Source organism: Tauraco erythrolophus, chromosome 1, assembly GCF_009769465.1.
Source record: "Tauraco erythrolophus isolate bTauEry1 chromosome 1, bTauEry1.pri, whole genome shotgun sequence".
Taxonomy (NCBI): domain Eukaryota; kingdom Metazoa; phylum Chordata; class Aves; order Musophagiformes; family Musophagidae; genus Tauraco; species Tauraco erythrolophus.
In genome coordinates this window covers 116,036,854-116,063,173 of record NC_141465.1, presented here as the reverse complement: position 1 = coordinate 116,063,173, position 26,320 = coordinate 116,036,854, and positions in this window count along the sequence as shown.

The window sequence follows — 26,320 nt, the reverse complement described above, 5'->3', positions numbered from 1 at the left end:
AGATGAGTGGAATGTCAGGGTGTGTTAGGAAACAGAGTAACTTCAACTTTTGGTGCTTATGTTCATTCTGTGCATGAAAAAGAAATACCTAATTCTTTACTTCCTTCAAGAATTCCACCATTTTATTAAGAAAACACACACATGCAAATATCAGGGCCTTTACATAAACAGATGAAACTGAATAAACAGACTATCATTTTTGCCCTTCTATAGAGGAAAATTAATTACAAGTTAGGTGATTCACAGATTTCTAAAATGGATTGGAAACATCTATTAATTTTAGAAAGCATTTGAGCTGGCAGCTGCTGAAAGAGTCTTTTAGATGGTCTCACACTGGAAATGTCAGTCGCTTTAGCTGATTGCCGGAATCAGTGAAGGACGACAGCCAGGTTAATCAGAACATATAGACACACTAGGGGTAAATATTGTGCTAAATTTAGCAACACATTCTGCTAGATTGCATGAGCAGCAGTAGGCGTAATTGCTATATATTAGGATCAACCATCACAATGAATTTGCAGGACTCCCAAGGGCAGTTGATTCAGCTGATGCTGCCGTGGATAAATGCCAGTTTTTCTATTACCAGGTAACCCTGGTTTTCTGTTTTTCTTGATCAGTAACCACAAAATGATAGTTAAACAATAAACATATACACTATATATATATTTGTCAAAATTGGATTGGTGAGCAGGGAGAAAACTGGCTGAAGACTATTGAAATGATTTTTCATGTTTGAGACATATGATCTCCATTCCGTAAAGACTTTGTTTTGTATTTGCTTAGTTTTACAGACTGTAGGATCAAATAATGAAAGAATATAAATACCTCACTCAAAAGTGCAGGACTAAAGACTAGGAAGGTCTGTACTCTTATGTACAAATGCACCAAAATACGCCGGTGGAAAAATGCTTCTGACCTTTGCATCGACGTACTGGAAATTAACACTGGGCTGAGTCAACGGGCTTTAACAATGATTTCTGCTACAAACTTATTAACTGACCAAAGAGCTCACTGGCAAACTGATTAGATGTGCAATTAGAAGTACAGAGAAAAATGAATCCTTTACTCACTAATTATTCTAGTAAGAAAAAGAGGTTAATAATGCCTTTACCAAATCGTGCAAAGGTTCAAGGTGATATGAAGATAAACCATTCTATAATAGAGCTTGGTTTGGTATCCTCCTGGAAGGACTGACATGAGATCTGTGATAACTTCTTCCAGGTGTGTCTCAGGCTGAGGTAGCAAGGGCTCAAGAGGGACTATGCACACTTTTGTTGCAGCTTCTGTTTCAGATGCAGTGTCCTGCCTTATGTCCCTAGCGACTGTCCCTAAAAAAAACCTTTCCTTGAAGACCAGGAGGTGAGACTGAAGGGCATGATGCTATTCTCTTTACAGTGATAACTTCAAAAGGAATGGATTATGCTTTCAATTCTTACATATTGAACTGTATAGCAGTTATAAGTTTGATATGTTCCACAGATCCATTAAAATTTGTGCTGCCATTACCAGTCCCTTCTTTCCTCTCACCCTGGCTTTACAGTCCACTTAGCTCAGTTTACTGACTTGGGATTTCACTGTCAAAGCAGGCAGAATTCAGCTTTTTAATCAGATTTGACAGTCTGGTGTCATGTATGATGCTCCTTTGCTATGGGTTAATGTGAAAAATCTTGGTCAGGGCTAATTTTTGTTCAATTTGTAAAATGTTAGCTCATGACATTGAATGTCATTCAGCCTGACACTTGAAGCAATGAATGTCAATTAGCTTGAATAAATGGAACAATTTCAGATGGGCAAAAAAATAGCTTCCAAAGATTCTAGCTGAAATTAATCATCTAGAGTAATTTGCTGAAGATGTGTAATCTAGTTGCTAAATGTTTTTTTTAGAAAACACTTTTACAACTGTTTTATCAAGGCCTATATTCAAAGGAACAAACAATCAAACAAAGACTTGGAAATTCATATTTCAAGGCTAATTTCAGTTTTGTCCAGTAAACAACTGTCACTGAAAACACAAGAAGAGAGGAGCTGTGATTCTGTGGGTAGCGCATACGTCTTGGAGTGAAAACCACGTTCCAGTCCTCCATCTATCATTCATTCATCCTTCACTCAGGGCTCTGGGAAGCTGAAACAGTCTCTTCCTGCCACTTCCCATGACATTCATTATGCTTCTGGCATAGTAACTTTCTGCATGGCTTCCAGCCTTAATCCGAAGGTCCTTGCATGGCTGCATTGTGCAAGGGTACATTAAGAAAATAAAGCTTCCCAGAAAGTTTCTACATGCAGAGGTGGTGTCCTCTGCATGTGAATCAGCAGAAGGAATTGCTTACATAGGTTTAAAACTGGATCGCATGAAGAAATGCTGCTTGTTTTGTACACTCACACAGATCTAAAATGGGTACTTCAGTTTTTCTGACTCTTAGAATAAATTGAAAATGTCGTTTCCAAATGAATGCATCCTACAAAACCACAAGTAGTGAGAAAATGGAGAACAGACCAGAATGCAGGCCTTCGTCTAGTATGTTGATTAATACGAAGAATAGCATTTGATTTCTAATTCTGCTTCTGCTTGTCTCTATTTCTTGAGTTTGAAGAGAGAAATGACTGTGTCTGACAGATGTTCATTATGTATTTTTAAAGTTACAGTAGTTTTATTTGAATGTGACAGTGTGCATTTGCTGTTTCTCTGTGTAGAACCAAGTGAAATTACGGTGCAGTACTTGAGAGGGCACTTTGTTACCTGGGGAAATCTGCAGTGCAAGTCATTTAATGTATTGCAAATGTTAGAGATACCTTTTTAATATGGGTATAAAACCTATTAGACTACAAATATCATAAGGAACCGGTATTGATTTACAGCTTCCTAGCTAGACATGTGAATGTTTTATCTTTCTTTTGAGATGAAATGTGAAATGTAAAACTCACTTGACACCACATGTACTTACAGTCTTTAAAACACTTAGAATCAGTCAGCCTAGGAACTAACTTATTCTCAGTAGAAGTTAGCATAAGTTATTTTAAAGCTAGTGTTTACATAGGTCAGGAAAGTTGAAAACGGCTGCAGACATACCTCATGCATTATTACTCTCTATGTAAGTAATGAAATTTTGTAAGTGAAATGTACAAAAAAAAAAGCCTATTGAAGGAAAAACAGCAGAAACATGAACAATGACAGTAACTGGTCAACTAAAATAGATACATTTTTTTTCTAAAGATATCTTGTTAGTTAGTGACAGGCTAATTAATTAATGATCAAGATTTAAACCAGGTGCATGTTATTTCTTTTAGCTGTGGTTTATACTGGGATGTAATGAATGCTGATTAAAAAAATACAAAATACTTAGTGTAGAAGTTAACTGGGTGCCAAATATGCATTTGGGGCCCTATTCTTCAAGCTGTTCAGGGTTTCCTGTGAGGCAGTCATCAACTAGGAGGGATATTGGACCCCTTCTTGAAGGTCTGACTGAGTGCTGAGGGTACTCAGCCTTTGATCTTTTTTGGTTCACAAGACGCTCGAGGCACAAAGTGCTATAAATGCTTACTAGACTCAATTGTGTAGTATTACTTTTGCACAGAATTCAGATTTTTATGGTTTAGATTTCTTGTAAAACTGTTTGGGACTAACAGCACTTCCCACCTGACATATTGTCTAACCCTCTGGACTCTCATAACATTTGTCAAGCAACTGAAAGACCCTTCTATTTCAAAATGCCCTGGATTGCAGAAGTGGCCACTGACTCTCCTATGCCCATTCAAAGAAAGTTGGGGCACTGCTAAACCACTCTAAGAATCTCCCAGTCCCAGTACTAGAACAATAAGATCTATGATCAAGCAGAGATTGTTTCCCTTGCTGAGTTGCCATTTGACAGTCAGAGAGGAACTGGGAGATAGTCCTACAGTCCTCACCTCTCTTCATCTTCCCTGTTTTTTTTTGTAACACAGCTCTTGTTCTGCCACCTAAACGTCTGTATCCCTTTTATAGAGCTCCAGCAGAAGTTGTCTGGGATACTGAATGTTAAACTTTAAGTGATATAAGGGAAAGTTTGTCACTTGATGTTCTGCAGGTGGAGCATCCTGACAGAGAAGCCTGTATAAATAAGAAATAGCAAACGATCTGGTCACTTCAACAACATAATCCAGAAGAATTATATGGATCCCTCAGGAGGGAGCTGGAAATTTTTACTTCTAAGTAGTTCCAGGGTATGTTTAGTCACCACAACCTGAGATTTCTTCTCACTTAGTCACTAGGGAAGAAGAGGAGAGACTAATATGCAGCCAAAATCCTCCTTTGGGATGTAAAGCAGCTGAAGGCAAGTTCCCCTGCCCCGCTGGGGCAGCTGCTCTCCTCTCTGTAACAGCTGCCTGAGCTTTCCAGGCAGGAAACTGAGGCCATTTCACTGAAGCCTGAGCCACATGCCTGCAAACTTGCTCCGTATACTGCAACCAACACTCACTTCTCTGCCCATAGTGTCTTTGTGCTGTGGGGCTGCTGAGAAGACTACTTCACGGTTGAACCTGCCACCACTCAAGACTTTACCTTGAAAAAGAAGACAATTTTGGGTTGTAGGTAAGTGAGGCTCCTTGTAAACATGGGAAAAAAGGATAGGCATCCTCTTGACAAAACTGACTTTCGCCTAACTTTTAAGTTAGTGACAGAAAAGGTCTCCAAAAGGAAGTGTCTGTGTTTCCTGTAAAGACAATAGCCAAAGGAAAAATACATTTGAAAGCCTCCATGGAAAGATCTGGCCTGTCTGAATCTGGCATCTAAGCTTGGGACCTAACTCCTTTATTTAATTTCTAGAGTGAGTGCGTTATTTAAGGAAAGGCATCATTCTTGGTTCAAGTTAGATTGCTCGGTCACAAAAGATGGCTCATGAGTCACGCAGATGATGCTCAAAGAATCAAAACTAATACTGACTCCTTCTATGAAATTGCCTCAATGGTCTGCATGCCTGTTATGCTACATATTTTCTTCTGTGTTCCTTACAGAGTTGTATGACTAGTGCCTTCAGCTAATGAGGGTCAAAGTCTTGCATATGTACATGGACACAGTGAATAGTTTCAAAAGTTTTGCTCTCATTTGTTTAAGGCACACAATTAGTCATCTCAAAGAGACACAGCTGTAATAGCAAGTATCCCTTCTACTCATCTTAGTTGATCAGGGCATTGATTATACCAACACATTTTAGTTAGTCAGTTCCAAAATACCTACACTTTCAAACAACTGTCAAAGGGCAAAACAAAATTATATAGTCTCCTGATTTCCTAAAATCTGCTATAAAGAACAGACAGAGATCCATAAAATACACAAAACGTCTCAGAACATCTCAGTGGTGTGTCATTCCTGAGCCTGTTTAGCACTCACAATGGTGTGTAACACTGTTGGGCTCACTGCAGATTAGAATGAGGCAATGTGTTGCCAGTTTGAAAAGAGTGTTAACAATTAAAAAAGTGCCAATCAAAGCAAAAAGATGAAACATTACACAGCTATTAAGAATATTATTCAGTCCTTTTAAATGATTGCCAACTTAGATACTTCTCTTGTTAAATCATTCTTGTTAGGTACTGTATTGAATGCCAGTTTTCAAGAACAAGACAGTCCACAAGCTTAGCTCATTAATGAAGACACAACCTGGTAGGTAATTTTATAATTAAAATGGATATTTTGAGGACTAGACTGACTTTTGCTACATATCCAATTCTCAGTTAGTAAGAGATTTTATGCAGAGAATTTTCATGCTAAATTGTAAGAGTAACTGAAGAGACAAAAAGGGAGGTACGGTTGAACATTTCTGTGACTGTTTTGAGCAGAACAGCCTTAAAATGTTCTGTTTATTAACACTGTGGAGAAAGGTTTGTGTAAGGTTAATGTTAGAATCACTTAGGATGGTAACTCCTTCTGCAAAGTATCTGCATAAATTAGAAAAAGCTGCCAGTTTTCCATCTGTTAGCAATACAACTTCAGCCACAAAGACAACTGTCGTGACAACCACACTGAGTTAGTCTTTCAAATAAAACCTGTTAAAAGCTACTGCCCTCCAGCCTCCACCCACTGCAGTTAATGGCATTAAATAGCACTCTAACTGGTATTTATTTTCTTAGGCATTCCTCACTTGCGCAGCTGCTGGAACACTGGCCTTTGATTTAAAATAACCTTAACAGGATAAGAGTTTACAGTCTCTGAAGGTCACGATGTATATGAAGTGCTTGTCTGAAAGAAACATCCAACCTGAACTTTCTCAGGCTGATGTTTATGGATTCTGTGTACTTGTTTCTCACCTATTTTGTATGGTCTCATGTCTGGGAAGTGTGATGGTTCAAATGATTTCTTCCAGATGATGGCTAACCACAAAGAGACCACTGGGGCTGTTCTGGACAACTGGTCTAGGTTTAAATGTGGTGGGAATCACCTTTAAGGCCTTTCTCCCTTCCCCATCCAAGCTCCTCCTGCAGTTTTTGATGAACTTGGGTGGCACAGCAAGTTCAGGCTAGTTTCAGCTCATCCATGAAATCTGTGCTGACAACAATTTCAAAACTATTAGAAAACTCATTTGTAGAAGGTCCCTCATTCAACAGTCTATTTTTGCTCAGGCATTTCAGCGTCTCAGGATAACACATATACCACCTACTGACCTTTGTAGGAATAGGCTTAACATTTCTAAAGCCCTCACCAAGATGTGGATATACAAAGGAAGAGACTTTCTTGTAACGCTAAAACTATTTTTGTGCTGTTTTGTCACTGTTGCCATCACGCGAACTGAGCTGCTGTCAGGAACAGTCTACTAATGGGGCTGAGGGCGCTGGGACCCTTCCCCCATCCATGGGTAGGATGTTTGTCCATCTGCCATGGCAGTTGCTTGTCCCCATGGCAGTTGCCTCTAGCAGTGGTTGTGCCTGGGTACCTGTACTGCACACTCTCCCCGTGCCTACACAGGTAGGATAGAAGAAAGGAGTAAAAATGATTCTCAGAAATTTGTAACTAGTGATTTGAAAGCAGAGAAGAAATTTCTTGTTGGAGGCTGCAGTACTCAAGAAAATGTTAATGAGTGTAATAGAAGCTTGCTGTTGTCTCCTGGATGTTTAGAAAGGGCTTTTAAAAAGGACCATTGCAAGAACAATGTTGCACACATATCAAAAACATAAAGCAGTGATCTTTTTTAGTTATCAATGTTAGCACAATTCCCATAAATAATGTCTCATTTACTTTTGTGCATAAGCTTCAGATTGAGTCCTGTACATCCTTACAGGAGGAGAAAACAGTCACCGAGGTTTCTTTCCCAGGGCTTAATGATATGTTGCACTTTATAGTGGAAGTATTCCTAAGATTTTAGTGTGATTGCACAGGACCCACAAGGTATCAGACACCAAACATCAGATGCCATTTACTTTTAACTAAAAGTATCTTTTCTAAAGGAAAAAAGGAAAAAGCTCCCACCATCTTACGGTTAGATCACTTGAAAAGATTGAGAAATAGAGTTTCTGACTTTCTTCAGCAGAGGATACAAAGACGGTTCTCATGTCTGCTGGAAAACAGGCTGTGCATTAGCTGTTTATGAATATAACTCCTGCAGTTTATCTGACAAATAGTTAGTATCTGAGCGCCATATGGAACATTTTGTTGGGCTCAGTATGCATCCTTTCAGGTTCCCATTTGGATGACAAACCAAAGATTTCTGATTTCATGTCAGTCCAGATGAACTCTCCTTCCTTGTCTATCCCTGCTCTTTTTGCGTTGGCAGCTGCATGGAGGAAAAACAACTCACACTGTATTGCTCAGCTCAGGGCAGGGAGGGGACTCCTGGGAAGAAATGGGATAGAGGAGGTGGTTAGCTATGCTGCTGCACTCTTCGGGTGCTCAAAATTGGATGTGGGTGAGCCATGTGCTGGTGGTGGAACAGTGCTAGGCAGAGGTATGAGAAGAAACCAGTATCAACCCTCCCTGCAAATTCAGTGCAGAAGAAAGGCAAGATTTTATTGACACTGTGAGGCACAACAGAGCACAACATTCAATGAAAAGAGATGATATAGGCTAACAGTGGGGTGCTAGGGCACAATAACAGTAACATCCTGGGTTCAAAACCAACATCACTGCCCTCTGGCTGGCTCAGGTGTGTTAAAAGTTAGTCAATAATGACACAGCATCTTCAAAGCGTTTACGGTGTTGGCCAATTAAAATTCCTTCCCTAGCAGTTTTATTCCTGTTTGTTAAGGGTTAGATCAGGCTTTTAACTTCAAGCGAGGAGCTGTGGGAGGCTCTTTGGAGTAGTGCTCCTTCCAGCACATCCCTCTTGTGTGGGAGGCATGATGATAATCAGCTGCGGCTCTTTCCAGGACAGAGCCTGGGGAGGAGGTAGGGAAGGTGATGCTGCAGCCATGCAATGGCTGAGATGAGAGGCAGCCCCTATCTTAGGGTGTCTTCCCCATGGGCTGGTGGTTGACTCCTTGCGCTGCCAGTTACACGCTTATCTGCCTGCACCCAGGCTGCTCCTAGGACCCGGCAGAGTGTGAGCATGGAGGCACAAGTTTTAGCTGGAGAGACATCATGTCAAAGGAGTGAGGAAAAGATTGAAGTCATTGCCCCTGGTTCCTCTCTGCACACTCAGTTAGCTGGGGTTGCCTGCCCCAGAGGAAGGGCATGCCCTAGCAAAAGGCATTGCAGCTGCCAGGCTTCTCCTGCATGGCTGGAGGCTTCATCAAAGGCTCCTACAGCTCCTTCAGTGGCAACACTGTGCTCTACCGCTCCAAACTTAGCCACAGACATGTCTCCTGGTATTAAAAATAATCTCTGGCGTTTCCTCTAAGCAATTGCAACCAGAAGTGACAGCAATGTTCAGCATGCCTAATGCAATTGCACTGTCTACCGATACAGTAACAGTTAATGTCACCACCCTCTAACAACATTAGCCTGATCTGTAAACAGATAAGACAGAGGCTGCTGGTGATGTAACTTTGTTGATCATAAGATTAGAGATCCTGCCGGTCTTTGTTTGAATCCTTTAAAGAAAATTGGAGAGATTAAGTAGAGAATTTCCAGTGATTTTATTATTAGTGTGTAATATGTTTACTTAGTCCTGATTAAGCAAGATAACTTGGTAAAAAAAAGATTCATGCTTTCACCAGCTCTGGAAGGGATAATCAAACTGGGGAAGCTTTCCAGTGTGCTTTGGTTGCAAAGCAAATGTGACTATCAGTGCAGCAGCCAACTGAAAAAGGATCACGGTCCTGGAACAGAAATCATCCACTTTTGTGCGAAAATCCTGAATTTTCCCTGCAGTGCAACAAGAGACATGCAAGAGGCTCTTGGTCTTCAAGCAGAGTCATCGATGGCAGAGACGTGATTTCACCGTGTAGATGGGAGAGGGTGTACTCCCTTGGATTAGCATTCAAAATGCACCAGGTAGTAATTTTCTTCTTAAAGAAAGTCTTTCACGCTAGAAAAAAATGTTCAAACATGGGAGACCGAATACAATTATCTACATTAAAATCACACGGTTTTTCCTGACGGTTTTTCCTCCTTACTGGAGGTGCACATGTTCCAAAGCCAAGCCCTGAAGGCCTTGTTCTGTCTAACCTCCCAAAGAGTGTTTAAGCAGGGACTTTGTGGCTCATAACTAGCTTTTTCTTCCTGGTAGCTCATTTCCCAGAAAGGTCTTGTAATGAGCATATCATTTACTACTTTGGGCTGCATCTTTTACACTCACAATGCGAAGTGAAGATTATCTTATTTTCACTGATGCACTCAGAAGAAAATTGCAAGATATTGTCAAAAAATCCAATCTCTAATATTTGAAGATTTTTTGGAAATTTAATTTCAATTTTTCAAGATTTTTTTTTTTTTTAGAATACTGCCTTGTTCTCAGAAAGAAATGTATTTAGTTAAATACACAGTTCTACAGTAAATCATCAAGAAGCCTCATTGCCGGGACAGTTCAGTCAAAGAAAACACAGCTGCTGGTATCTCTCATCAGTAGATACCAGACCCTTCACACTGCCTTAGTGCTCTGAGAATAGTGCGAACATCCATCTCCAAGCAGGAGGCTGGTGTCTCTGTGCTCAGAGAGGGCAAGGACGGCAGCTGTGTTGTGTATTCAGTATTTCACCAAGAGCACTGAAGGGCTCCTACAGTTTGCTTCCAATGAGCTAGCTAGAGTACAGGGAGCACTAGCTGTTGCAGTATGGTACAAAACCTGTGCTAGCTGTGTTTGAAACCTGGAATAGGTGCCCCTTGTCCTGCAGGACTGACATATCCACTTGCTCAACTCCTAGGCCAAGTCCATGACCATAAAAACACTGAAGTTCTAGGAAACATCAAAAAATGGAGGTGAGGGAAGGATTTTACTTGTGTCTTCACTCTTGAACAAAGGTGCTATCCCATCTGGTGCTGCCTTCCCTAATTTGTGGCTCTGTACATTGACCTGTGTTTCTTTGCCACACTATTTCCATCTCAGCATAAGGGTTTAAAGAGAAATGAAAGGAGATCAGTGACATCTTGGAAGTGGCGACTTCATGCAGACTTAAACGGAGTATTACTAATATCATGACCTCTGCTGTATGATACTTATCTCCATTGCTTCAGAAGAAGGACATTATTAAACCTCATTTTGTGACCTGGATGGAGGATCCCACTTAAAATATTGCAGGAGAACATCCCTTTGTGGGGTGCAAGGGCAGCTCTCTGACTGCGGGTGCAAGCAGTGCCTGTCTGAAGTGGAGTAAGCAAAGATGTTCCTTCCACTGACTTGGGAAGGGTTTTATACCCGTCCTGCTTGTAACGGCAGGGATATCTGCTACGTGTCCTGCTTATTACAAGATAGCTCTCAGGAAACTTGGGCTGAAGACCTCTTTAGTTAGTTTGCTGCAAGAATTGATCATTGAGCTCAAACAGGGGAGACTGAGTTTGATCTCTGTATCAGTCCTTGCTAGCATCTCTGACACAATGAATATGAAACTACAGATACAAATTGAGTTGTGATAAGCAATGTGCATGCTGTATGTGTCTTTATTCCCTTTTCGGGGGATCTAAAATCCAGCTCTGCCTACTGGGAAAAAAAACACCTTCCTACTATGCCATAGAAAAAACCTAAGTGTTGGCTGCTCTGTGGTAAGTGCCAGTTCCTGGGCTACAGTCTCATTTTACCACAGGTACAAGATTGTTTACTTCTTCCTCAGTATTACCTAGGCAACATGGAAAGATACCCTGCAGGGTAAGAGTGTTCATGGAGACCGTCCCATGGGCTGTGGAGGCACATTGTTGCTTTCTGGCCTGGGAATCTACTCTTACGTTTGTCAAAAATGTGACGGGATCCTACGGAATAATAATCCCAGATGGTAATGCTGTGATACTGAGTAAAAAAGAGCTGTTTCAACCCAAAAGACATCAGTCATCCTAAGAGCACAGATTTACTTGGCATTTTTTGTCAGTTTTCAAAGTATTTCAAAGGATCTTGAACAAAAAAATTTTTTTGTAGGACATTTTGACACAGATTTTCTTCTCCCCCAGTATTAAACCCAATTTTTTAACATTTTGTAACCCTTTCTTATAATTCCATAAGTTTCTTCTTCAGTTAGACATTATATTTTTCTAGTTTTCTATTTATTTTTTTTTCTGACAAAATGATTTTTAATATAAAAAATGTCAAAAGGATTTTTTTATGACAACAAAAAGTTATAGGGAAAAATAGCTACAGTTATTGTATAGTTTTCTGTAAATGTTTTTTCCTGAAACAACATTTTTTGAGCTTCAGGCTACTCTGCAAAATGAATTGTTTACTCACTGAATAATGCCTTTCAGCAGAAAAGTGTTCTTCCTGTAACTATAACATATTTCCCATCAATATCCTGAAGCGGAAAGTGAAGAAGTTTTTTCTCTGAACAACTGGTATTGGAGTTGGCAGACAAGCCCACATTCATAACAGGCAAACTGTTATTTGTTCCCTTCAGAACATATCAACTGTAAATGTTTATAAAGTGCCACACAGTGAATAATTCAGATGTAAGTGGAACGGAATAAGCAAAAGAGCATTGTCTGAGGAATTACTGAGGAGTGCTTACAAGGTATGGAAGTTTGCTTACAACCTGAGCATAAATTTGAAAAGGTAACATTCATCTCACCTGATGTTAGGTGTGACTAGTTCTCTAAATCTGTTTTATAACTGAAGGACAAAGATAAGCACCTTAATCAAGACTTCATTACACTTGAAGGGACATTACTTCAATAGGCAGAATGGGTTATCTTCTGGAAATGCCAGTCTTTCCCTATCCAAGACAATTTGTACTAAACACTTGCATTTCTGATTACTAAATCTGGGACTAGACAAGTACTGAAGCCTGATAAGTAACTGGAGGAGACAAAGATTTAAGTAGAAGAGAACGCTAGAAGTCAGAAAGTCCTAAGGTTTTTCTTCCAAGCTGTGCTGCAGATTTCCTGAAGGCTCGCCACTGCTTGCAAATCCTAAATACTGGATTCCCAGCTTGAAATGGAGGTTGCCTCATGTGAGAGAAAGATTAAAGTTAATAGATGTTTTCAGAGTGAGAAGTAAAGAAAGACTGGGGATTTTGTACAAGGTGTTGCACAAGGAAATTGTTAAGGGTTTGTGCTCTGTTGATAGTAAGCCTTGCTTACCTGATAATAATAAACTTATTTAATTCTTCTAGTCTATTACTGTGCTCCCAGTGGATTGATTCTGCAATAACACTATCATATGCAGAGCCACTGTTAAGAACCTGTATTTTACATTAGTAAGGTCACGTCAGGGATCAGTAAACATTGACCACAGTAACACAGACTTCTTTTTTCTCTTTTCCCTCTCTGATTCTTTTTTGATTTTTTTTTTTTTTTTATGTATAAGAGGATAATAAAACATAATTTCAGACACTCTCCCCCTCAGTCATTAAATGAGCTAGTGCAATATTGTGTGCTTACACACACACACACACACAAAGGTTGGAGGCTGGAAGGACATCATCTGAACTCCATGGCAGAGAGTGTTATTCTGCTTTTTTGGGCAGCTATCACTAACTGCTGTCTCTGGACTTCAGCAGTTCCATGATGAAATTGTTCTCAGAACAGTTCCTTCTCCTCTGATGAGCTTGGCTGGTTCTCCAGCTGGAGCCTGCATTTGCAGCTCCTCAGCATGCTTTGTCCTCAGTGCCTGGGTGGTCATGTCTTATATCTGCCAGTACACAAGGAGTGTGAGCTGCATTCTAGACGCTCGCAAATTCAGATATGGGTTCCTTCACCCCGTCCAGCTATGTATTTACAAAACGTTAACACAGAAAGCATATCATGTGACCTCCAAAGAGCTGCTTGCATTTTATTTGCCTTCAAAGTCCCCAGACACACACTCTGGTATTCTGTGGGAACCAAACATGCACAAATGAGGACTAATGTGACAACACATGATCATAAGCATGTAGCTGTACAAATCTATCCTTTGTCATCTGAACCAAGCTCAGTGAACTGAAATAGTCACTTTCATAATTTCACTGGTTTGTATTCATCTGTCTTAACAAAAAAAGACACATTTAGCCCTATATTTCTAAACAAAACCTTGGGGATTTTGATAAGGTATTTGGCAGTGAAGAAAATGTATGAAGAGGGAATGTGTGTAATTTTGTTATAATTTTGCATACAATTATCCTTTGCATATGACTTTTCATCTTCAAAGTGTTTTATAAACATTTCTCCACCAGCATTGATGTAATTCTAATCACTCTAGCAGATGTTGTTTTGCTGGACTGTGATACCGTGTCCCTGTATCCAGTAACCCGTGCAGCCTGGAACAGCAGTGCAAGCTGCGGCAACAGTGCGGCCTTCTGATTCAGCTTTGATGGATGTTACTAAAACTTAAGATTAATATAGAAGCAAATGCATCTGTGTTTTGGAAAAAGAAACATTTGGTGTCTAAGTCGGTTTATTTTTTGTTCAAAACACAAGTTCTAAGCTAGCAGATGAGTAGTGAGATGGAGGAATCGGGGAAAAAACGTTACTGAGGCGTGAGATAGACAGTAAGCTAAACATGCACGCAAACGAAAATACAAAAGTTGGAGTTGAGTTGATAAGTTGGAGCTTTTAACGTGAGGCAATAGATATTTGTTTGGGTTTTAGAAAACACTTTGTTATATATTGAAAATTAACTGGCAGAGTCTAGAGAGAAATTCAGGATATTAGTTTCATGTTGACCACCACCCTTTCTCATCAGTTTATTTTCTAACTAATAAAAGCAGGAGAAATGTGGAAACCTTATCATAGAATCATAGAATGGTTTGAATTGGAAAGGACCTTAAAGATCATCTAGTTACAACTCCCCTGCCACGGGCAGGGACACCTTCCACTATATCAGGTTGCTCAAAGCCTCATCCAGCCTGGCCTTGAACACTTCCAGGGATGGGGCATTTACAACTTCTCTGGGCAACCTGTTGAGTGCCTCACCACCCTGAGAGTCAAGAATTTCTTCCTTACATCTAGTATAAACCTTCCCTCTTTCAGCTTGAGGCCATTGCCCCTCATCCTATCACTACATGCCCTTGTAAAAAACCCCTCTCCAGCTTTCTTATAGGCTCCCTTCAGGTACTGGAAGGCTGCTAGAAGGTCTCCCTGGATCCTTCTCTTCTGCAGGCTGAACAATCCCAGCTCTCTCAGCCTGTCTTCATAGGAGAGGTGCTCCAGCCCTCTGATAATCTTCATGGCTGTTGTGGTTTAGCCCAGCCAGCAGCTAAGTTGTACTTGTGGTTAGGATTGCCCCAACCCATGTGCAGGACCTTACTGCTGGCCTTGTTGAACTTCATGAGGTTTGCATGAGCCCACCTCTCAAGCTTGTCAAGATGTCTCTGGATGGCATCTTTTCCCTCCTGCCTGTTAACCACACCACACAGCTTGGTGTCCTCAGCAAACTTGCTGAGAGTGCGTTCAATCCCACCGTCCACGTTGCTGACAAAAATGTTTAACAGCACTGGTCTCAATACTGACCCCTGAAGAATGCCACATTGCTGGTCTCCACTTGGACATCCAGCTGTTGACCACAACTCTTTGAGTGTGACCATCCAGCCAATTCCTTATCCACCAAGTCATCCATCTCTCAAATCCATGTCTCTCCAATTCAGAGACAAGGATATCATGTGGGATAGCGTCAAATGCTTTGCACAAGTCCAGGTAGATGATGTCAGTTGCTCTTCCCTTATCTACCAACGCTGTAAGCCCACTGTAGAAGGCCACCAAATTTGTCAGGCATGAGTTGTCCTTAGTGAAGCTACATTTGCTGTCACCAGTCATCTCCTTATTTCTCATATGCCTTAGCATAGTTTCCAGGAGGATCTGCTCCATGATCTTGCTGGGCACAGAGGGAGTCTGACTGGCCTGTAGTTAGAATCATAGAATCATAGAATCGTTAGGGCTGGAAGGGACCTTCAAAGGTCATCTAGTCCAACCCCCCTGCAAGGAACAGGGATATCTCCAACTAGATCAGGTTGCTCAGGGCCGGGTCTTCAGTTCCCCGGGTCTTCCTTTTTTAAAAATGGAAGTTATGTTTCACCTTTTCCAGAAGGTGGGAACTTCACCAGACCGACCACCACAACTTCTCAAATATGACAGATAGTGGCTTAGCAACTTGGAAATCTGCCAGTTCCCTCAGGACCCCTGGATGCATCTCATCAGGTCCCATGGACTTGTGTGCCTTCAGGTTTCTTAGGTGGTCTCAAACCTGATCTTCTCCTACAGTGGGTGGTTCTTCTTTCTATCAGTATCTACCTTTGCTTTCTGTGACTTGGGTGGTGTGGTTAGAGCAGTTGCCAGTGAAGACTGAGGCAAAAAATTCGTTGAGTACCTCAGCCTTTTCCATATCAGGCATTATAGAGGTTGGTGAAATAAAATTAGGGAACATCATGTTTCATTTCAACTGCAAGAGACAAAGGCTCCTTAGCAAGTTTTCGCTTTGATAAATCTCAGCCTAACACACTAGAACACATCCCCACAGGCTTTCCAATGCCACACACTTACACATGTGTGCACACATGCACATTCACATGTAACCACCAGAATAAAGTGTTTGTTTCATTGCTATCCCTAAAACAAGAGGGAAACCAGAAATGAATTATTGCACTGTAATTTCTTCCCCACAGTCCTATATGCCAAGAGTATGTGTAATATATGCTGTAAATTCTGACGTGTGGTCACAGGCCTAGAGAAAACAAGTCCCCCTCAAAAGTGTATGATAGGGATATTTAATGACTCCAGTTAACTTTCTTAAATACTCATACTTAATAGCTTACACACGAGGAAGAAAACTTGTATGAGAATAGATTGCTATGAGATACTTCTCCATGAACTGTGTGCATGAGTGTTTGTACATTTTTCTCTAAAAAACAACGGTGATGAGAAATCACTGTAGAGCGTTGCACCTCGCTATCCACTTTGAACTGAGCCCTGCCCTGGACCTGTGGATCCTGAGGATGTGCTACAGCTCAGGGTGACCCTCTGCCTCCGCTCCTCTCCTTGCCTGGGGAGGGAGTCTGCTCATTCAGCCTTTCCAGCTGTCACCAGCAGCTGGAAGAGCCCTCCAGGCATAGAAACCATGGTGTGAAGCATGGATTTCCCTCTGTTCCTGACACTTCCTACTCTCATGGCTCCTGGTCTCCTGCTTGTAGCAGGGTATGTGAGGCTGGCATTAAAGTATTAGCAGGGCCAGAGATGGTGGCTGAGAATAATAATTTCCTGTTCTCCGCTATGCAGCAGACATTGTACCAGAGCACCCCAATGCATGCAGAAATGCATCTTTACCCCACAGAGGCATCCGCAGGAGAAAAGGTAAAGCCTGAGAGATGGACAGGGTGCTGCAAAGGCTCGTGGTCCAGGCCCTGGGGGCTGCGGGGCATCCCCGGGGTGGCAGGGCAGGGCTGGCTGGCAGGGCAAGGCAACACCTCCCTGGGGACTGGCCAAGGTCAGTCCATGCCATCTGCCCATGAGAGGGTCTGGCTCAGTGGAGCCTATGGCCGGGCACGGCAGGGTTGTGGGGAGCTGGAGAGTGGCCCTGCTGTGGTGTTGCTGCAGGAGGGACTGACAGCCCTGGGAAATGTCAGGGCAGGATGAGGCCATTCTCTCAGTCCTGTTACCAACTCCCCAGGTCTGTGCTTTGCCCTATGAATGTCAGCGGGGCCAAATGGGTCAGTTTTGACCTCAGTCAAGCAGATATTAAAGAACTGAGAAAAGAAATTAGCCTGTTACTTTTGACCATCATTCTTCTATGCCTAAGATAAAACCCACAAAACCCTCCTTTCTCTAGATGCGATAGAGATTATGATTATATGATACAGTTGATGACACTGAGTTACAGTTACAAAGCTGGAGAAGGAATGTTTGTGTACTTTCTCACACCTATAAGCCACTATATATACTCTACAATAGTTGTCATGTTAATTTTTCCCTTCTCAGAAATCTCACATCCCTAGAGTACGAGAAAGGAGAACTGAACTCACTCTAATAATACAAATCTCTCTTATGATTTCAGAATAAAGTTCATGGTTTTTCAAATTGACAGGAATTTAAAAGCTTACACTTTCTGCAGAAGGCTATGATATTTGCTCAGCTTTCTTACTCTGTGATCTGGGGCAGCATCTTTAAGCCTGCTCTCCAAGATAAATCATGGTTCAGATGCCGTTCACAACAGTACCTCTGGAAATGCTGAATCCTCTTCACTGAGGGCTAATTTAATTTTACCTTCATTTTCTCCATTGGAACTGCACCATTACATCTGAGATGTGAATCTAGACAAATGAAAGACTAAGAAAGGGATGTCTTTGGAAGAGCTTCCTCTGGAGCCTCTATGATATATTTCTTAGAAAAAAACCCAACAAAATCAAACAAGCAAGCAAACAAAATCCCAAAGTAAATTAACTGGTGCACTTTGGACCTCAGTTAAAAGCCAGCCATGAACTAAGTAGGTAAAAGAGGAATTCAAAAGCTCTGAATACCCTTCACGTTTCCACAAGAGGAGACAGAAAGGTGACCAAATCTCATCTGGGAAGAAAGAATATGGATAGTTGTCATTTTATATGTTAAAAATTGACAGTACATCTTACTTATGTCACAAATAGGACATAGATTACAAAGTAAATGTGCACGTAGCTTTAAAATGCAAAGTAAAACAAATTAAAAAGAGATGTAAGGACCTAAAAGCATTCCTACTTTGAGAAATGCAAAGGTTTTCATCTCTACTGAAGTTTCTAAATGGTTCAGTCCCAGGATCACACAGAAATAAGATCTTTTACCTTTTTCTTGCCAAAACAGAGAGAAAGTCAACCTAGGACTTGAGTCTAGATCTGTAGGCAAGTGCCCTAACCACTAATGTGTGGTAATTGGAAAGTGGATTCTTCTATCTCTTATTTTGACCAGAAATTCATTCTTGGCCTTCAGAAGCTTTTCTTCATGAGAATGCTCTGGCATACATTCAAATTTGAGCGGCATAGCAAATTATTAGCAAATGTAACGTAATTTGAATTTCTCTGAAGACTAAGATAAGACATTTAAGCAAGTTGCCTTATTTCACCTTCAGTGACCTTCAAAATTCAAACCCAGTTTGACATTTTCCCCAGTTCAGCTAACAGAAGATAATGTCTTGCTCCATGCAGCCCTGAGTCTGTTACATGCAGACCGTACATGTAGACATCACTACTGGGACATTTTGATGAAAAGTTTCAGATTTGCTATATCTGTTGCACGCCAAAAAATATTTAAAGAAAAATTCACAAACAGAATTTTAGCTTGATCATTGCTAGAACAAGTGTAAAAAGAGAGTCAGAGTCTTTTGAAAGGTCTTGAGGTCGGTGTCAAGACTATGTGATAGAAAGAATAGTAGTTAAGAGGAATACGGAAGAAAAGAGAGGTTTAAGGCAGAGATAAGCCTCTTCCAGTAGAAAAAAAGGTGGAGTTTTAAAAAAAATGTTAACATGGAAGAAGGAAGAGACTTGCAGCTTTGAAATGGGAGAAAGAAGAGGAAGGAAAAGCTGTAAACAATCATTTCCAGATGATTTGAGAGCCTGATACTTCTCTGGTAGAGATCGATTTTACCCAGAGAGATGAGATATATGACAGGCTCTGAAAACCTAAGTGTAACATTATAATCTTGGATAGTTCAAAGTCATGTCGAGCTTGATGTACCTACTAGTTGGACTCACTGTTTTTGTTGTTCAGATCTTCCCATGGTGGTTGATACCACTATGTCAAAACAATCAGCATACAAAGCTGATTAACAAAAACTGTAAAGATTAAGAGTGCTTCTCACTTCTGGCCACCAGGCTATGGCAGTTCTTCTGAAACTGAAACATCCAAATCAGAGGTCTTTTAGATGTCTAAGCCTATATTTCACTGCATGTGCATTCAAATATGTGTACAGGGAAGTGTGTAGGAACAGTATTTCGTACAAATAATTTCTGTGGTTAAGATAGGAGGTAGGCAGATCACAGCAAGGTACAAAGGCTAATTTGGGGGTGAATGTTTCAGCTTATGTATATCAAAGCATTGATGCATGAGTCATTGGCACAGAATGACTAATTTTTTGCATCAGAGTAATAGAATGTTCTTGTTTACCGCTATTCAAATCTATGAATAATGCCGAATGAAATGATTCTTTAAATCAGTCATCTTCTGTGTTTGCTGCATAACAAAGACACTGATTCTTAGACAACACATAGATGAATGTCCTAAATATGCCAAATATGACAGAGAGAAGAAAGCAAGAGAAAGAGAGAAAGCAGGAGAGAAAGAGAGAAAAAGAGAAAGATAGAAAGAGAAAGAAGAAAAAGAAAAAGAAAAAGAAAAAGAAAAACTAAGAAACACTCCCCCCCCCCCCCCCCCCCAAAGATGCAGTAACAATACCGTGAGACTATTTTCTGATAAAGCTATATACAGAATCAGCATAAAGCATTTTATTGCATACACTTTTTTTGGTAAATGGTCTCGGAGAGGTCACTGGCCAGGTGTCTTACTATTTTTGTTTAGAATAGAAGCCAATTGTTCATTTTTACGTTAATAGTAACTGGGAGATGAGAAGTGGTAAATATATATTCAGTTCTTAAATTAACAACTTATGACAACTTGAATTAAAACACAATGTGAGCATATTACATTTCACTCTGAATCCACATGGTTAGCTACAGCAGGTATCAGACCAGCAGGAATCACTAGTTGTCATACTTGTGGTAACTCTCTAATTAACTATGACATAGAACAGCCTTTTGATCTTGACCATGTTCTACTAATTATTTAATCTTTGACAACATAAAAACATGTCTCGGCACATAACCTAAAAAAGAACATAGCATACGTTTTCTTCCAAAGCCTTCAAAAGCCAATAGCATATCCAAGAAAACAACTCCTAACTTCTCTAAATACCTCTTTTTGCCCTCTCTTTTTATTAAAGTTGGACACGAGCCATAACTCCAAATACAAATTGGCGTGAACTTTTCGTCTTAAGATAGAATTCATCGCATCCAGCATCAAATATCTATGAGAAAGATGTTTAATCCTGAATTGTCCTTCTGGGTTCTGCTTATAGTCAATTGAAAGAAACAGAGACTTTCAGATCATTTTAGACATTTACCTTAGAATGAGGCAAATCATAATCTGGAGTTGCCTTTTTTGGTCCACTGACTCTAAAGGCAGGCTTGGGAGACCAGCTTGGACATAAGTACATTTGGTAATAGAAATCTCACCGAAGGTGTCTAAGACAGACCAGATGTATCACACCCTAGAAAAGCCTAATTCTTTCCATGAACTAAGACCATGCTTGGGGTTAAATGAGATGAATTCCAGCCTTGTTGTCTTCTATATATTTGGCAGAACCTGTGTCTGGGTCTGGCCAGAGAGCAATGGTTACATTTCACTTATGAGTAAAGTAGAAACATTCTTTGAAATTCTGGAATTTGTAAGAATCTTACCCAGAACAGTAGGCTTCTGGCTAAAGCATTTGCTGAAGAGAGTTTAGGGGAGAGCCAAGCCCTTGCTTGGCTTGATTCACAGTGAGGAATCAAGGCTACTTAATGTAGGTGAGTGCCCTAACATATGGGTTTGTGTCTTCTTTTGGGCCTGTTTCACTTCATATCATTGGATCAGCAAGAAAGAACCTCAATCGAGGCTGAGTAGTATTTTCTGGATGGGCCTCTTACCTATGGAAAAATATTTGCTCACTACATTATCAGGTCACCTCTCACCTGTTGTCTCATTAAGTATGGAAAAACTCTTCACAGAGTTTTGTTAAAACAGATATGGTGCCACAAAATTCTTGGCTTTTGAGAACTGACAGTTTCTAGTGAAAAAGCATGGTGCTGGAAGGTCCTGGCCAACAGTCCCCAAAATCTTCCTTATTTCACTCTCTCTTTTGTACTTTCTCCTAAAATTTTGTGATAAACTCAGAACACATTTGTTTATTTTTTTATACCAACTACATCTTCCACAGGAAACACCCTGGTCTGACTGCTTTATGCTCTACATAGAAAAATCTCTCACTGCTAGATTGTGATAATCTTTGGCAATGGACAAGAATTCTTCAGTAGCAGCCAAAGATTTAAAACACACTTTCCTTCCATTTGACAAATGTCTACCTGAACAGGCGAAGGTGGGCACCAGCTTCTCTACTCCTGTCCAGTAGTGTCTAACAGCTCATGCACATTTGTACAGCTTCCAGGCTGTAGCTGTCTCAAGATCAATCAGCTTGTGAAGAGTTCTCATTTTCTTGCTCTCTCTGTGCCTGTTGAGAATGGTGCCGGTAGTGCATTCGTCCCAGGCCCTACAGACCAAGCACAGCGTATAGGCACCACAGCTCCTCTTGGTTTCTGCCTCACTCTTTCCTATGGAGTTGAGCTTTAGATGGGTGAGAGTTTCCTAGCCAAACGCCTTACTGAACTTACTTGAAAGTTACTGGTTCTATAGAGAAAACTTTTTACTTATTTTTAATAGAAGGTTTTCCCAAGCAGCCTTGGCAACAAGTAGCGGGTGGGTGAGATTCTCTCATACATACTTCTGGAGAAGTGAGCTTACAGAAAGCTCATGAAGTTTAACAAAGGCAGATGTAAATTCCCCCAATGGGGTATAGAACAATCCCATGCAACAGGACAGACTGGGGAGAAGTCAGCTTTGCAGAGACAACATGGGAGTCCTGGCGGATGACTTGAATTAGTGAGAGCAGAGTCTCCAAATTGAGGCAATAGGTTGTTCTTTGTTCTGCACTACTGAGACTACATCTGAAACCCTGTGTCCAATTCTGCGGTCCCCGAGACAAGAATACTGGAACAAGAATACTCCAAAATACTGGAATGAGTCCAGTATATCACTGAGGGTTACTGAGATGATTAGCTGCTAAGTACTTGATGTATAAGGAGCAGCTGAGAAAGCTTGATTTGCTCAGTCTGAAGGAAAGAAAGTAAAGGACAGATTTTATTGGTGTCTTCTGTTGGGGTGCACAGCAAAAGCATGAGAAGGAATAGACAAACTGCAATGCAAGATAATTTCTATTGGATATCACCACGAGAGTTGTCTATCACTGGTGCAAGTTGCCTAGAGAGGTTGTGAAAACTCCATCCCTAGACATACTAAAAATTTGACATCAAAAAGCTACGAGCAACCTCATGTAACTACAAAATCCATCAAATGACCGTCTGAGGTCTCTTAAAACCCGTTATATGATGAAGGTCTTGAATGAAGAACTTAGAAATTTAATTTTTCGTATCAGGCATTACCATTCTGGTGAGATCTTGGATAGTGAATACAATTGCGATAGACTTGAATCTACTTATTAAAATGATGTTCATATCATAATTGGATGAGCTAGGGGAAAATCAGTCAAGGAATGAATGTAAATTTCTTTAAAGTACCTAGTTATCATATCCATATTCAGAGATAATCTTTTACAGAAAAGAACTTGGTTTTTGGAATCCTTTAATGTTATAGTAAAACAACTTTTTTCAGTATTTGCTATTTACAGTTATTACCTAAACATTAACATTTCTGAAGAGCTAAAAGAGCTACGTGATATAAACTCATGTTTTAGAGATAAAAGAGAAGTAAAAAGTCTCTGATTTTGAAAATAAAATGAATAGGTGGTATTGTTTGCTCTGAGTGTTTCTGGTAATACAGAGATGTGCGACCATGACATAATAGAAAGAGACTGTGCAAGATAAAATTGAACCTATTCCTTTCAGACTTCTAGTTCTGATGTTCTGCAGAGCAAGGTGCAACTCTGAGAGATAAGCAAGGGCCACTGTTTAGAACTCAAAATAATTTTTACTCAGAAGTCTTAAGGCAGTAGAGAGCAATACATGTTACTAGCTCAGTGTAGTGCACTTAGCTTTTGTTGACTTGTTTTCTTTTTCCTTTGAGACACCCACATGGAAGTTGCACAGCTGGTTCCTGTTGCTGTTATTTACCGCTGTTACACATTGAATAGTTTGCCATTTCTCATGACATTTTTCATATACCTCAAACATGAATTTCTGTGCTATTCCAGAAATGTTACTCTTTAGCATGGGTACTGAAGAATTTACCTTTTCAAACATAGCATTTATGGGGAAGTTAACCTTTGGTTATTCAATCAAACCATTCTCCTTTTCCCCACATTCTAACTGGGGTATCAGTAAGAGTGTCTGACAGAGGAGTCACTGAATGACTTGAAGACTGTGGTGAAATATGCTAACATTTCACTGGTACGTTGTCGAGTGACTTAAACCTTAAAATCAACACGTATTGCACAGTTCTTTGATATCGATTGTTTGCCTTCTCCTCCATTTATTCTGAAGAGACTCAGTGTCTCTTTGTACTGAGATAGATTCCTGAAAGGAAAAGAGAATACGATTGTTAAAAAAGGGAAAAGCTGTAACTGTATTAGGAATCTTCCCAAATATCCACATCATGTCTGTGAGGACTTGTGTTGAATTACTCTGTAGAAAGCAAATGGAAACAGAGGTCTCTCTGCATCCTTCAGCATATGCTTAGTGTGCTGATGGGGAAGGCCTTATGTGAAAAGCAGCAAGGACCTATTAAAAGAAGCAAGAACTTTGAATCTAAGGCATCAAGAAGAAAACTGGATTCATGGAGTTTTTCCTTCTGAATCAATTTAGAGTCTATGAAAGATGCTGAACTGACAGACCAAATTCCTTGCTTAATACACAAAACAGGTGCAGCAAATGGTGATTTTGGAGCTTTCCCCACCATACCAGTCCATTTCAGCCATGGTTGAGGGGGACCATCTCCAGGCAGAGAGGGAAGTTCATCGTCCAAGCCTGTATGTTTTTTTTTCCCTGTGTTCACTGCCAACAAAGACACCAATTACTACATAGCCTCAGCGTTTGAAGCAAATGAAAGCAGAGACAACAGAATAAAGGGGGAGATGTGTTTGGTCCTGGAGTTCTGTTTTTACATTTATTTTGCATTTTAGCAAGGCCTACAATTGTTTGCATTATTTTAAGAAAAAAAACAAACCAGTCTCATCACCATTGGATATGATGATGGGGGAAATGGGCTGGAAAAATCCTGGATCTTTGCTGTGCCTTATTCTGGAATTACAAAGAGTGGGGCAAATTCTTTACTGCTGTGCCATTCAGCTATTATGTTTAACAATCTAATTAGAAAGGCTGTGTTGCTTTTCCCCATTATAAAAGCAAAGACAGTGCACACAAGCAAAACCAATTAGACAGCTGTAGTTTACAGAGCTGGCTTGCCTCGAGGCTGGTTTTTAATGAACCCCCAGTAGATAGTTCCTGTCCAGAAACAGGACAGAAGAAGCACAGAGATAACACGTGCTATCGTTCCTGTAATCAGGCACTAATGCCTGCTCTAGTCCAGGGAGCTGACACTTCACATGGCCCTTCCTTTCTGCAGTTGTGGTTGCCAGCTGCACCAGCACTGTGACACTATCCTGGCTCATAGCGCATGTCCCCGACACAGCTCCAAATTATGCTAACAGGTGGCAATAAATCTAAAATGTCGCTCTCAGTTTTATGATTGTGGCTTTCAGCTCACCAGGGACTTGTTTCAACTTAAAGTGGACAGAAAACTATACAATAACCTGCATGCTTGCCATGCTTTTATTTTTCACCATGTATGGCTCAAATTAAGGCTGACTGCATTGAGCAGATTGCTTGCTGCAAGTTAGTCATCTGTTTAGTGTTTCTGATGTCCCACAAGGCAGTTGTGGTTGTTCACAAGTCTATTAATTAAAAAGAAAATGAGTAAGGAAACTACTCAGTGGGTTGATGAACGATCCAACCACTTCAAAACTAAGGAAAACATTAAAACAACCCTTCCCGCCCCCTTCCTTTTCTTGAATAGCCTGATAACAGGTATTTGTTTGAACTGAACTTTATGGGGCTTGTGAAAAAACAAGCTCTTGTCATCACTGCATTTAAATGAGTTTTATGTACAAGAAACTGAGTAGCACTGTCTGAGCTAGAATAGATGAGATCGTGTCAGCATTCCCATTAAGAATACCCCTATATTCAGTGAGTTATGAGTCATTTATAAAAATTCACTCTGGGCTAAAATTTTTCATTATTCGACAGTAATACTTGGGTCAGAGTAAGCAGGCCAGGGTCTTGCAGAGACGTTTGTGTAAATTAATTCATATTCATAAATTAAAAGTACTTGCACAACTATATATTCATATATTTATTCAGCTGTAGAGTTGCATTGCTATTACCATTGCTATTATTTATCACCTCAAACATGATTTTCTAACTCATGTTATTTTGAATTTCTCCACTGAGAAGACATAAATAAGTGCAGAAAGTGTTCTCTTCCCTTATTTTCACACACTGTTTGCTTCCTCTCCACTTTTTTTCAGCAGGGTATATGGGGGTGGAGGGGGTTAAAACAAGTTGAGAAAAAAAGGGAAAACTTTGAATATCCAGGAGTAAAGAATAGAAATCCAAATTGTTGTAGTGTACATACATTCAAATAAGATCTTGAAAGTTAGGACTAAGCAAATAAGAATTTGATACGCATTTCAGTTACGCCACCACTGTAGAAAATCCAAGTTTTTGATCCAATTTATTTTTGATTTAGTGCATATTTTAGAAGAGGACAGAAGAGATTTCTAACTAGCTGACATTGTTAGAATGCTTTCAAAATGAAATAATGAAAAAAATTGCACTTGAGGATAAAAGCCTGAGCTGGCAGAAGAATGATATCTTTAAATTCACTCAGACAAGGGCAAACATAACAACTAAAAGGGTAAAAATCGTTGTCTGTAATGCTTTCAGTTTATATCTGCATTCACTGCTTTTTGAAAGAGTTACTTTTGAGGATGGTCAAATGGAGTAAAAATCTAGTTTACGAACTTTA